Here is a 13449-nt window from a genome sequence, read left to right as displayed (position 1 = left end):
TTTTTTTTTTTTTTTTTTTTTTTTCAGGGAACCAGACTGACTGATGTGAATGATGTTTGCTCAGGAAAAGTACTTACGGAGACAAAAGTGGTATAGTTTTGAAGGAGAGGTGTCTGGGGAGAGAGGGTAGGAAATTCAGAGGAACTTCTTTTAGCCCTTAGAACATTACCAGGGTTTTTGTTTGGGCTTTATTTGTGGATATGCTTATTTGTTTTTTGTTTGTTTGTTTGTTTGTTTTGCTTTTTTGAGACAGGGTCTCACTGTGTTGCCCAGACTGGAGTGCGGTGGCACAATCATGGCTCACTGCAGCCTCCCGGGCTCAAATGATCCTCCCACCTCAGACTCCTGAGTATCTGAGACCACAGGGATGTGCCACCATGCCCAGATAATTTTACTTTTTGTAGAGACTGGGTCTTGTTATGTTGTCCAGGCTAGTCTTGAACTCCTGGGCTCAAATGATCCTCTTGCTTAGCCTCAAAGGTACTGGGATGACAGGCATGAGCCACCAACCCCAGCCTGCTTTTTATTCCCAAAAGGCAGAATCCACTGTCTAAGACCTCACAGGCTCTAATTAAGTAGGTACCAGAAAAGGGCATTCCTTCCTCCTGCACACAGTAAGGGTTGCTAAGGTTGGTGCTTAAAGAAGACATGAAATCATACTGGGTAGGAGGATAGGAAGAGAAATTCATTATACAAATGGCTAATTATGTAGGAAATGCAATGGAGCAAAAATATCCACCCCCAACCTGGATCATGCATGATCTTTTGAGGTTAACAAAAGAAATGCCATGGCAGAAATGATGAAAATCTGTAACAATAAAGTCGTTGAAGCCAATCTTGTCATTCTTGTTGCTTTCATCTCCTTCAAATTTGGCTCATTAGTACTAGAAAAATATACCACAAGATGAAGTTATGTTCCAAAAAGAAAAAACAAACATTGCCTAGAGCAGGAATATTATTTTTCTTTATGATATTTTACATATATGTACTTAAGTCAGCCTAGCAATTAATTAGATCCATGCAAATATTTGCCCTGTGCTTGTTAAAAGATGACTGTGATTTATATTTGTATAAAAATATGTTTTCATCTTTAACTGTTTCTATCTATTTAGATGGGCTTCTGTGAGCATCTAGTACACTCCATGATTTCCATTGTGATGGAGTTTATTATTACATATTGCACAACTAGCAGGTGTTGGTGATAATAACATACTTGAAAGAATACCTATAGTCTCACAGCAGGCAAGAATTTGCAATAGCACTGTAAGGATAAAAAAGGAAGCCAAGATGGCAGTTGCTATCAACACTTGGGTTTACACACTTGGGTTAATGACACCCATGTACAGAGAAAAAAGAATAGGGGCACTCTTGCAGGCTCCTGGCAATTTTTAAACTTCAGTGCTTCTTACTGAGACCCTACTATGTGCATGTATGCAAGACAATGCATTAGGCCCTCAGAAAGATAAAGATACGATGTGACATCTGCTACATAGAACATCTGTTTTTGCCCAGATCCAGTTCTCCTTCTCCTGGATATGACATCTCGATTTCCTACATGGAGACCCATTCCTCCATCATTGTCAGTGAGGCAAAAGAATCAGATCTGGAGGCAGGGAACCTAAGGCCTATTTGTGCTGACTTCCTAGAACTGAATCAAAAGGAAAACCTCAGCTTTCTACATCTAAGTAACAAAGGGATCAGAGGCTACTCCCTCTGCAATACCCACGCCCTCCCCCTGCCCTTTTCCATGTGTCCCAGATGAAAAATGGAAAGTTCTTCAGATTGGTCCCCCACTGCAACCAATCAGACTGGTCACTGGTCTAGTCTTCCTTTGCATAAGGATACAACCTTGTAACTTCACTTCAGCCTCTGATTGGTCTCCTCCTGCAGCCAATCAGATGCTGCGTTAAGTTGTAACTCTGTAACTTCACTTCATCCTCTGACTGGTCACTGAAGGCAACCAGTCAGACTGGTCACAGGCCTCTACTTTGTTTACATAGGGTCTAACCAAGTAACCAATTGGAAACTTCCAGAGGGTATTTAAACCCCAGAAAATTCTGTAACCAGTGCCCTTGAGGTGCTTGCTGGGGCCTGCTCCCAATCTGTGGAGTGTACTTTCATTTCAATACATCTGTGCTTTCATTGCTTCATTTTTTGTTGCTTTGTTTTTGCATTTTGTCCAATTCTTTGTTCAAAACACCAAGAACTTGGATGACTCACAGTAAAGACTCTCCATTGGTAACAGCCAGGACACCAATGTAGGTACTAGAGCCCCTGGCTTCAGGTTTGGCTTTTTAATCCAAGGCTGGCCAACTTGAATCTCACTGATTGGCTAATGTTAGGTTCACGACTATGCCAATTGTCATGCCCAGGGCCAGGTTCCAGCTCATGCTGAGGTCTGAAGGGAATGGGTGGATGAGCAGAAAGAATACTTGGGGTGCCATAGACAGGTGAAAGATGATTTTATTCAGCAGCAGCAGCTCTCATCAACAGCTTTCTCACACTGTCTTCCCTGTCTTGGCTGCTTAGTCTGGTGGCTCCCACACACAGCTATGCAGCTGGCTCTCCCTTGCCTTCAGGGTCAGCAGCTTAACTCTTTCTCTCTCTGGGCATGAGCAAGCTGAGCTGTGTCCTGGCTCCACTTTGTCCATCTCTCTCTCTCTCTCTCTCTCTCTCTCTCTCTCTCTCTCTCTCTCTCTCTCTCTCTGGTTGCAAGCACCTATACAGTGTCAGCAGGGCAATTACATATTTTACAGACAATAGTGCCTTAGAGCCAAGTGATGGCCTTCCCATGTTATGGCTACATGGCTATGATAATAAGTAGAGTTACATGCCTGTGCTCTAGACTCACTGAGTTGCACAGAATGTAAACATCCTACCTTTGCCTATCCTTGATCAAAACACAGTCATGTTCCTTACATTCCACCCCCTAGGCCAAGGGAGACATAGACCTTGGATACACAGGTTATACATATAAGCTTTGGGTACATAGACTTGATATACACACACAGGCTTTACACATAAGTTTTGGGCACATAGGTTTGATATACAGGCTTAGCACACAGGTCTTACGTTCCACCCCCTAGGCTAAGGGAGTTCTTAGTGGGGATCTGTGTACATAGGGAAGCACCCTGAACTCACAGGTCACAGCAACAGTATAGGGAGCAACAACCTATCACTAATATTCCTGCTATGCTATCTGTGATTATGAGAGCCCACCATAGGCCAGAGCCCAGAGATGCTCAATTTCTCTGTAGGAGGTAAGGTGCTCAATCACCTTAATCTCCTGTGATACCCCTTGTAAGGCTGCTGTTATGTTCTGGTGGTAGTCAGGGATAAATGTACAACATTGTGTTCCTACAAGGGCACAGGTGCCACCACGGGCAGCTGTGACTATGTCTAAGGCCATCTGATTTGGCAGCATCACCTTCCTCATCTGATCAACATTATCAGTTAGTAAAAGGAGAGCAACTTGGATGTAACTTGGGCCCTGAACTGTGTGCTCTGCAAGGGCTGTAACTTGCATTTCTACAGTAATGACACCGGCTTTAGGGATAGTTCTTGCTAAGGGGTACAGCCACCAAGGGGCCCACTGCACTCGCAAAAAGTGGGAATGCAGCACCTTCCAGTCATGCAGGCGACTAGGCAATGTGGGAAGCAAGTGGCAGGCACATAAGTCCACCCCCAGGTACAATGATCAGTCCAATTGGCTGGCAGATATGGCCAACCAGTGTCCCCACAGACCCATAAACTCCAAAGGGGCACAAAGTCCATGGGGGCCTGTCCTTGGTAAGGCTGCTTGTTCCACCACCGCGTTGGTGCGGTGACACGTGTTATGTTTGCACAAACTTCATCAGCTAGTCATCCCACAGTGAATTTACCCCAGTGCTGCTTTATGCATTGTGGTACCTGCAAAGGAGGGACCATGTGTTCTCCCATTAGCCGGCCCCATCCATCATGGACACAATGAGTCATCCAGGGGGCAGGTTTGCAATGGGTTTTATGACGCCCCTATCCAAGGCTCATTGTGTTGCATCCTGACCATTGTCCATGGGAGCCCAAGTCTCTAGCCATGTCCAGTTATTTACGGAAGCTGGATGCATGTGCCAGGGCAAGACAGGGGTAAATCACATCCCTCAGGCAAAATACAGGCCAACTTTTCATCTCTGGATGACAGTGCAGCCACCAAGGGCTTCTGCCCTGGGTGATGATACCACACCTTATCCGCTTCTCATGGTTCTTTTGGGTCCTGTACCCATGCCAAAGTCACAGGGGAGCTTATTATAAGCTACACAGGAGGGTCCCTTCCCTGGGTATTCCCATACAAACAGTTAATCATGGAGGCCACCCATTAAATACCCAAGGAGTAACATGTAAATCATACTGCAGACCCTCCCCACAGGGGGCTATGATAGCCAACCATCTGCAATGAGGGGCTTGAAGGGTCCATGGCCGTCACCAGGTGTTTTTCTTCATCTGCTTTGGGTGTGTTGGGGCAGGCACTAACAGATTACCGTTTGTCCCCATACCTGGTTGGAAAAGGTCGTCCTTCCTCTCATAGATCTGGCCACATGGCCTTGCCCTACGTGGGTTAGTAACTAACTAGCTAATTCTGTAAATTTCAGGTAATCAATCACAAGGTTAAGCCTCAATAAATTGCACAGCTATTGCTTCAGATTACCATAGGTGTCACGTCCCTGGTGATCACCATCCATATTGTTCTGAGTTCAACTTATTAGCTACTTTGCCCACACTTGGTATTAAACCACATAGTGTCAGTACTAGGCTGGACTGCAGCAACAATCCAGGCAGCAGCAGTACTCTGGCTAGACCTATCTGTATACCACGCCTTATTAGGAATGGGGGGATGCCCTTCATTATGGTAAAGGCTCAGGGTCTAGGGATGTCTTAGGCCCCATGGCCTTATTTTGCATTAGGACTACAGACCCTAAGACCTTTTGTAACTCTGCTGTTAAGGGACTTGTACTCAGCGTACTCCACTGTTCTAAGTAGGTGCCCCACTTTGCTAAAGTGGATTCCTGTGCTGTTCCAGCCTGGGGGCAGGAGGTGGCTATCCATGAGCACATCCATGCTGTTATCAGGTAAGTCATCTGCATGATAACTATAGCCTGTGCTGCAATGCTCGTATGAGCCTGAAGGGCAGTATATACATTTACTAACTGCTTTCTCAGTTCAGGGGGCAGGGGTAGTTATCCATGAATACACCCATCCCGCTATTACTAACTGCTTCTTTATCAAGGAATACCAGAGTTCAGCTTCCATCTATAGTTGGTACTGAAGGCCTATTGGCATAGTCAGACACTCTGTGTGCTGCTATAGGCCCTGATTCAAGCTTTCCATAGTCATTGCACATTTAGCTTGGACAAGCACCCCTGGTCAACTGCTCATAGGGCTTGTGCCTGAAATAGCACACTTGGCTACCAGATATGCTGTCTCAGCTGCATCATCCCAATCCCAGGCAAGAGGGTCATTGCCACTTCTAAACCTGCAAGAGAATCAGAGGTTAGCATGACATTATCAATAAGATCATGACACACAGTGGGGTTTTGCATATAGCCCTGCAGCAACACTGTGAAAGTTCATCATCGTCGCCCTCCCCTGAAGGCACAGTGTTTATGGCTCTCTGGAGCAATGTCAGTGGAAAAGAATGGGACTTAGTCAAGTCCTATCACAAAGTGATACTGTCCCAGTTCCATTGTCAAGCAGCACATCAAGTCTGTGATGGAAGGTCCAGCTGCATGCAGAGGAGGTGTTATTTTATTCAGTTCCCGATAATCCACTATCATCTGCCAAGTCCCATCAGGCTTTCTGACTGGCCATGCCAGAGAATTGTAGGGGCTATGGGTGCCACACACTATTTGCATCTCCTCTGACTTCTTAATAGTCTCAGTTATCTCTGTATGCCCCCCTGGCAAGTGGTATTGATGAGTGCAGGTAACCCACCAGGGTTGTGGCAGAACTTGGGGTTGGTGATGTGTATGTCCACACAGGACCAGCTTTACTATATGAACCCAGAGTCTGAATTCTCTGGCCCTGGTGTGTAAGTCCAGACCATGCAAAATGTCCACCCCCAGAATATATTCAGCTATGGGAGAGAGATACACAGTGTACAGGTGGGGAGCCAAGCGGCCAATGCCAAGATGCAGAGACACAGGTTTCACTTTCACCAACCGGCCTCCATAACCATCAATAAATGCAGCTTTGCCTGGAAACTTATCTGGGTTCCCATAAAAAAGACTGCAGTCTGCACTAGTATTTACCAGAGCAAGGATCTGCTGTACATTAGTGGGGGATCAGTGAATTGCCAGCTCCACATATGGCCTCTGGTCATCCAGTTCTCCCCCAAGCCGAGCATCTCAGCCAGTTCTCTAATCAAACAAGAAAGGCCCCGTATCTTCACCTGTCTGCAAAGAGTCCTTGAGTTGAAGTGTCCGGGCAGGGCTGGGTTGAGCAACATTGTTTTGCCCCCTCTTGGGCATTTTCCAGAATTGCTGTTTTGAGGACAATTGCCTCCACAGAGCCAACAGCATTCCATTGGGTTGACTGCTAATTTTCTCGCGAACAGCCCCAGCTCCAATTAAATCAATCCACACCTCCATGAAGGTCCCCATTTTATCTCATGGGGTGGCTGAGGATGAGGCATCTTCCTCTTCTCTATGGTGTGGACTCCCCAGTCCCACTGACAGCCTTCTGCCTCCCCGAGGGCTGCCATAGCAGTAGTCACTTCATGTGTGCAGCACCCCACATACAGGGTGAGGACAGTGGCCAGAGAGCCAAAAGCACTCGGGGGACAGTGAGCCCAGCACAAGATTCCTTATGTGGGAGGTAAGGCATTCATCATCTGGCCCCCAGGTATTCAGATCAAACATAGCCTGCCACATACCCATCTCCCAGAGTATCTTGCCCTTGTGCTAACCTGTTGGCACAGCTGCAGCCACTGTGGGACTGAGCATGTACTTCCCACAGTGCAGTCAGAAACACCCATCCAACTCTACCAGCAAAGGTGCATTCCTTCTTGGTGCTATGTGCTTCCAGCTGCTTCAGTGCTTTCTCAACACTCATGGGAGACCCATCCACTGCTTCCCACGTTTCCACTGGGGCACATTCAAGCAACACCACTGCCACCAGGTACCACAGCTCATGCTGTGGCCACATAGCCGACCTGGGAGCCCTCAAGGGCTGAAGACCCACTCACCTCATCCTGCCAACATTGCCAAATGTCAGGTTCATGACTGTGCCTATCGTCATGCCTAGGGTCAGGTTCCAGCTCATGCTGAGGTCTGAAGGTAGTGGGTGGATGAGCAGAAAGAACACTCGGGGTGCCATGGGCAGGTGAAAGATGATTTTATCCACCAGCAGTTCTCATTGACAACTTTCTCAAGCTGTCCACCCTGTCTTGGTTGCTCAGTCTGGTGGCTCCCACACACAGCTATGCAGCTGGCTCTCCCTTGCCTTCAGGGTCAGCAGTTTAACTCTTTCTGTCTCTGGGCATGAGCAAACTGAGCTGTGACCTCAAGCTCCCCTTGTCTGTCTGCAAAGATGAACAGCTCTGGCTCTCTCTCTCTTTCACTCTGGGTGCAAGCACCTGAACAATGTCAGCAGAGCAATTATACCTTTTACAGACAATAGTGGCTTAGAGCAAAGTGATGGCCTTCTCATTTTATGGCTACATGGCTGTGATAACAAGTGGAGTTATACGCCTGCGCTATAAACTCGCTGAGTCACACAGGATGTAAACATCCTACCTTGGCCTATCCTTGACCAAAGCACAGCCATGTTCCTTACAGCTAAGTGTGGACACATGACCAAAGTCTGGGGCAATTAAGAGCCATAACTAGGACTTTTGCAGAGCCATGAGGAAGAGGTGCTTGATTTCACAGGAGGTTGCAACATTGATAGGATTTACACCTGGGGCTGTGGATAGCCATCTTGCCGCAGCATGAGGGGCACCTGCCTGACAACAAAACCAAAGAAAGAGAAACAGAACTGGAAAAATGAGACATGTATTGCTTGAAGTCAGCATCTACCCATGTTTGAAGTTCACCCCTTAAACTTCTCAGTTATGTGAGCCTGTAAGTGTTCTTTTATACTTAAGCCCATGTAAGTGGTGTTTCTGTGGCTCGCTGTGGAAGAATTCTGCCTACTACATTCTCTCTAGGAGAGTTTTAACTTAAGGAAGAAAAGCTATCACTTATTGACACATAGCATCTGCCAGGTAGTTTAAGGACAATGTTCTCGTATCAGCTTACATCTACAGGGCATAGTATTCCCACTTTATATATAAAGAGTGCTCTACTGGGTGGTTCTGTAATTTGATTAACATATTCACCTATCTTCAGACATTTATGGTATTTCTAAGTTTTGAAATTTGTAAACCAGTTGCAACAAACTGGTGTTTGGTTTGGGCCTTACAGTATTTTGAAATCTAAAACCTTTAGATATAGAAATTTGCCATAGTTCCCACTACTTGCTGTCTCCACTAAGTTAAATGTTTTGCACCTTCACTAACTCCCATGTCTGGTCCAGTAAGCAATGGAGATTTCAATCCTTATAAAATGTCACAATGAATATTCTAGCACTTACAACTTTGTCTACTTCAATTCATTCTGAATATGAATTCTTAGAAGTTGAATTTTTAGGATGAAATGTTTGCAGTTTCACAGAACTTTTGTCATATATTTACAACCTGCCTTCTAGATGGTTGTATCAATTTACTCTCTGACCAGCTGTGCAAGTTTGTGCCTCTTTTCCTACACTCACACCAACTTTCGGTGTTGTTCTTTTCGATACTGGACACTCTGACAGGTAAAATTGTTATCTCCTTAATAAGAGTATTTGACATTTCTCTATTATTAATTAAATTGAGTATACACATAAATATGTAGAGTTTCCATAATTCTTTTTTCCCTTTCTTTCATGATTTTAGAATTTCCTATTTATGTATCCAGTTTCTGAATAGAATTTGAACAGACTTGTAGAAACTGGCACCAGCTTGGGGTGGGGGAGACTTTAAGGAGAACAGGGGCTATGAACAGAAATGTACCATCCTGTCCCATAGGTCTTAAAACTTACAATAAGGATCTGACAGCAGAAAGCTCTTCTTCCTGCTTCTGTAGCAGTGAGCCTCTGGGGAATGAGATAGACTAAACTTGGAAACCCAAGGAAAGGCTAAAGATAGACTGTTGTATCAAACTGATAGTACAGGGACTGCTTGAATATGACTATATGCCACCCATTATCTCTCTTTATTTGAAAATCCTCTTTGGAATTGTGAGACATCTTGTGAGGCAGGATAATAGCAGAGGAAGTCAGGGGTGAAGGGGGCCCTTGGACACAGGCTACCTTAAGCAACAGCAAAACCAAAACATGTAAGATAGCAGAAACAGAACATATGAAATAAGGGCAAAAACAGGAGGTAGGTAAGAAAATAAGCAGTGAGTTGGAACATGCAAGATAAGGAAAATAAGTCAGAAGGACTTGCGGTAAGAATTTGGTCAAAAAAAAAGAAAAATAAGGATGAGCAATTGGATTACAAAAAACAAAGTAAGGTTAAGGCACAAGAAGGGAAAAGTAAGGATGAGGAATTAGCTTACAAGAGAAAGTGAGGGTAAGCAAGTGAGGAGAAACATATAAAAGGCCATGAAATGTAACAAACAATGGCTGATCTCATCTTGCAGAGGTCAGTGTGCTCTCCCTCTCTGAGAGTGTAATACTGGGCTTCATAAACTTTTGCTTGCTTTGCTTTGCTATTTGTATGTGTCTCTTCTAATTCTTTGAGACACCAAGAGCCTGCAACTGTGCAGCACCATCCAGTACCATCAATTAGGCGAGCCAGCAAGGATGTACAATTTTATTTTTCTTTATCCCTTTCTGTCCTCTTGTGTCCAAGCTGCTCCCTCATGGGCAGGGGTCAGGCAGTTAAAAGCCATTAGGGTACCTGCTGCTGGAAGACTCCCATGACACAATAACCTGGTTGGGGAACAGAGCAATTAGGCTGCCAGGCGCAAGACATATCCCTGCATCGGTGAGGTGTATGTGCAGCAATAACGTCACAGCTTCAGATCTTTCCTACTTGTGAATAGACATGTTTATTTTATGGCATATTAGGGGATAAGTGGGCAAAGATATTAAATCCCAATAATAAATTTAGGCCAATGCAACACAGTTCTCCTAAAGAGAGAATTATAATGGCTGCAGATGCTATATGGGGAACTGAAAGACTCATTAATTTTATACTTGGGACCTTTTCCCTGCCTAAACAAAGTAGGGATTTTGTGTGTGGGGGATGGCCCTGACCTAGGGGGACCACCTTGTGTAATACTCTGCACATTAACACAAGGGACATGGTGGCACATGTTACATTATTTTCTCCATTGTCCAAATTAGGGCATTTTATTCCCTTATTAAGAGGCCAGTTTCTAACAAGTTTAAGCTAGGCAGTCTGCAGTTCCTTGCCCTTCAAACTATAGTTACCACAGTAGTTAAGGAAACCATCTGGGGGAAAAAGCACTAATTTGACTGGCTACAGGGATGCCCAAAGCTAAGGGAAACTTATAGGTCACCAGCTATGGCAGGACCCTCCTTCAAGTAGCTCAAGTGGCACCAGCGCCTATCTAAGGTCAGAAACATCTGACACTCTAAGGCCAGAGACATCTGGCATACTAAGAAGAGGACCATACAGGCGATGCCCTAGAGGACGTCATCTCTGGCACAGGCACTCCACAGGGGATGTCCAATGAGAGGCATTGGACCAGAGATGCTTACATTTTCCCTTATTCTCCTCCACAGCTAAACATGGGAAACTGTCTCAGTCCCACTTGATTCTCTTCTCGGCTGCACTCTCAACCACTGGGAACAATCCAACCTTGAAAACTTGTGGAAAAAACACCTAATATTGTACTGTAACACAGTTTGGCCACATTACCAATTAGCAAGTCAGGAACAATAGATGGTAGCCTTAATTTTGACACCATCCTGCAGCTAGATCTGTTCTGCAAAAGACAGGGAAAATGGTCAGAAATTCCGTATGTTCTTTATGGCCTTATATCAGACTCTATCTGTATGCAAGTTCCCAAAGAAAGGTCCTCAAAAGGGGAATCTCAAAGCAGAATTAGACATAATAGATGATCCCCTACATCATGGGCACCTAAATTTCATTTCTTTTTGACACAAGGCCAAATTACTTTTTCCTTAGTGCTTATGCAGAAAAACTTTCCTCTCTAAGAGGAAAGTTGTCCACAACTTTCCATTGTCCACAATGGAGTGCCCGTTTGAAACACAAGTTTTACAGAAGGAGTTTCTAGTAATGCCAGGCTACTCAGTTCCCTTAATAGAAAGGGACATTATTATCAAAATAGGGATGCTACTACGATTCAAGCACTGCCCCATGTTTCCATACCCTAAAGTTTATGCCTATCATTTTTCTTCTGCTATTAATGATTTGTTTAATTCAGCATCTCTCTGGACAGCACTAGAGGCCAGAAGCCTCCAAGGATTTAGTCTTATTGAAAAATCTAATTTTGTCTAATTCAGAAGTTATAATATCTAAAGGTCAAATCAAATTAAAGAAGTTAGTCAATTCAAATTATGAACTTAAGAACTGTTACTTACTTCATAACTGGCCATTACCAATCATTTTGCCTATAGTGAATAAAGGTCTGTTCAAATTATGGAATTAAGAATGGTTACTTATGAAGTAAGCTAGAAAGGAACTAGTAAGTAGAAGAGGAAGAGGTATGAAGAAAGATATGATGCTGAAGATGTACTTTTTGGTAAGGAAGTTTATAAAAAAAGATGATAATGTATAAGATAGGATTGTCTATGGTAAACTTTTGTCTTAAAGTAAAATGGTTGATTATTTAGGAAAGAGAGAAGTTTAGGACAAGTCAGAAAGTCCAAGCATGTTGTAGATGTTCTAAGTCATCAGAAGGTTCATGAAGGAGAATTTATGAAAGGAATTTTGTATGTGATTAAGTTGATTATCATCAAAAGGAAGTCATTTATAATAATCTTTCTAAAATTGATCCCCCATATTAAAATATGATTTCCTTAAAGTATTAATTTGCTCTCAATCAGATTGCAAAATATTCACTTTTTTCTCTTTTTTCTATTGTGCTTAACTTTTCTTCTCTTTTTTTTTTATTATACTTTACGTTCTAGGGTACATGTGCACAATGTGCAGGTTTGTTACATATATATGCATGTGCCTTGTTGGTGTGCAGCACCCACTAACTCATCATTTACATTAGGTATATCTCCTAATGCTATCCCTCTCCCCTCCCCCCACGCTATAACAGGCCCCAGTGTGTGATGTTCAGCTTCCTGTGTCCAAGTATTCTCCTTGTTCAATTCCCACCTATGAGTGAGAACATGCAGTGTTCAGTTTTTTGTCCTTGTGATAGTTTGCTCAGAATGATAGTTTCCAACTTCATCCATGTCCCTACAAAGGACATTAACTCATCATTTTTTATGACTGCATAGTATTCCATGGTGTATATGTGCCACATTTTCTAATTCAGTCTATCATTCATGGACATTTGGGTTGGTTCCAAGTCTTTGCTATTGTGACTAGTGCCGCAATTAACATACGTGTGCATGTGTCTTTATAGCAGCATGATTTATAATCCTTTGGGTATATACTCAGTAATGAGATGACTGGGTCAAATGGTATTTCTAGTTCTAGATCCTTGAGGAATCTCCACACTGTCTTCCACAATGGTTGAACTAGTTTACAGTTCCACCAACAGTGCTAAAATGTTCCTATTTCTCCACATCTTCTCCAACACCTGTTGATTCCTGACTTTTTAATGATCACCATTCTAACTGGTGTGAGATGGCATCTCATTGTGGTTTTGATTTGCATTTCTCTGATGGTCAGTGATAATGAGCATTTTTTCATGTGTCTGTGGGCTGCATAAATGTCTTCTTTTAAGAAGTGTCTGTTCATATCCTTCGCCTACTTTTTGATAAGGTTATTTGTTTTTTTCTTTTAAATTTGTTTGAGTTCTTTGTAGGTTCTGAATATTAGCCCTTTGTCAGATGAGAAGATCGCAAAAATTTTCTCCTATTCTGTAGGTTGCCTGTTCACTCTGATGATATTTTCTTTTGCTGTGCAGAAGCCCTTTAGTTTAATTAGATCCTGTTTGTCAATTTTGGCTTTTGTTGCCATTGCTTTTGGTGTTTGAGACATGAAGTCCTTGCCCATGCCTATGTCCTGAATGGTATTGCCTAGGTTTTCTTCTAGGGTTTTTATGGCTTTAGGTCTGACATTTAAGTCTTTAATCCATCTTGAATTAATTTTTGTATAAAGTGTAAGGAAGGGATCCAGTTTCAGCTTTCTACATATGGCTCACCAGTTTTCCCAGAACCATTTATTAAATAGGGAATCCTTTCCCCATTTCTTGTTTTTGTCAGGTTTGTCAAAGATCA

This window comes from Rhinopithecus bieti, unplaced genomic scaffold (assembly GCF_001698545.2).
Source record: "Rhinopithecus bieti isolate Rb0 unplaced genomic scaffold, ASM169854v2 scaffold_7884, whole genome shotgun sequence".
In the NCBI taxonomy this organism is placed as follows: Eukaryota; Metazoa; Chordata; class Mammalia; order Primates; family Cercopithecidae; genus Rhinopithecus; species Rhinopithecus bieti.
The sequence above is the reverse complement of the archived record's forward strand: the minus strand, read 5'-3'. Positions refer to the sequence as shown.